Here is a 1,423-nt window from a genome sequence, read left to right as displayed (position 1 = left end):
ATGATAGTTTTTCAGTTTTTTTCAGCATCTTATGGTAATTTACTTGGTGAGTCAAGAAGAGTAGAAGAAATGGCTCTTGATTGAGGAGTCACATTTGGTTTTTAGCATTCAAGTCATGATCAAGGTCAGGTATTAAATTTCACCAAATTGTAGACCAGTCCATGACCACAGACACCATTTCTTTTTTAGTATTGAGGGAAGGGATGTCTCATTTCGTCTAAGAATCTTGTCTCTTGTCTCTCCACCTGATTTTTTTTTTAATGGTCTCTGTAAGTGCAGTTAAGTGCATACTATGATCCAGGGACTGTACTAAGCCCTGGGATAGATATAAGCTAACCAGGTCAGAAACCATCCATATAGCCTTAATCTCCTTTTTACATATGTAGTAACTGAGGCACAGAGAAGTGTCATGATTTGTCCAAGGCAGACATGTGGCAGAGTTGGGATTAGAACCCAGGTTCTAATAGATGCCATAGACCACAGACCTTAGATGCCATTACTTTTTTAGAATTGAGGAAAGGGATGCCTCGTTTCTCCTAAAAATTGGCCCATGTAGCAGGCCAAAATGTGCTCACTGTAGTAGTAATTATATTTATTAAGCCCTTACTAGGTGCAGAGTGCAGTACTAAGCGCTGGGAAAAAATAGACAGGTGGCAGTTTAGATAAGGTCTCTGTCTAAGAGGTGAACCTTTCTACAGGCAAGGAAGTCTTCCCTGATGGATGGACCCAGAAGCCTTGTATACTTAGCTGCATCAAACCTAGTCCCTCATTTCTATCATACTCTCACATTTGCTTTATAAAATATCGGGGTCCACTTTTGGAGGGAAGGATATATTTAAGTGATCAGGATAAAGAGTTATGTACAGATAATTCTATACCATAATTCTAGCAGTATGTCGTAAAATTATTATACCCTATCCCTACTATTATTATAATAGTAGTATTTGTTCCCCTCTCGGGGTCGTACCTGGAGAGTTTCCAGTACTCTACCAGTCTCGACTACGGGAGGGACAGTCAAGCAGAGGAATATCCATTCCATTCTTAGCTTGGGCAGTGGCTAGCGAGTGGAAGGCAATCTGCTACAAGTCAAAACTCACCCATGCTGGGCAGCAGCGCATGGAAGAGAATCGAGGGCAGAAACTCGAGTTTACTGCATGGAAGGAGACAATGGTAAACCACTTCTGTATTTTTACCAAGAAAACTCTTTGGGTCCACTACTGGAACGATTGCAGATGGAGGTGGGGTGATCTGGGAGAGATGTGTCCATGGCATCCCTATGAGTCAGAGACGACTCAATGGCATAAGACAAGCATTTATTAAATGCTTACGATTTGCCAAGCACTATAGTAAGCCCTGGGGTAGATACAAAACAATCAGGTTCTATATGAGTCTCACAATCTTAGTAGGAGCCAGAACTGATGAG

At 41.5% G+C, this 1,423-nt stretch overlaps 1 non-coding gene across 1 annotated transcript; it reads left to right on the top strand.

The window, feature by feature from the left end:
- Nucleotides 1–949: 949 nt before the first annotated feature.
- On the top strand, nt 950–1,087 carry LOC114813638. The gene has a single exon (XR_003761355.1). It is a non-coding gene; the product is annotated as a small nucleolar RNA SNORA7 (small nucleolar RNA).
- The last annotated feature ends 336 nt before the right edge of the window (nt 1,088–1,423 follow it).

Source organism: Ornithorhynchus anatinus, chromosome 7 (assembly GCF_004115215.2).
Source record: "Ornithorhynchus anatinus isolate Pmale09 chromosome 7, mOrnAna1.pri.v4, whole genome shotgun sequence".
In the NCBI taxonomy this organism is placed as follows: domain Eukaryota; kingdom Metazoa; phylum Chordata; class Mammalia; order Monotremata; family Ornithorhynchidae; genus Ornithorhynchus; species Ornithorhynchus anatinus.
The sequence above is the reverse complement of the archived record's forward strand: the minus strand, read 5'-3'. Positions and strand labels throughout refer to the sequence as shown.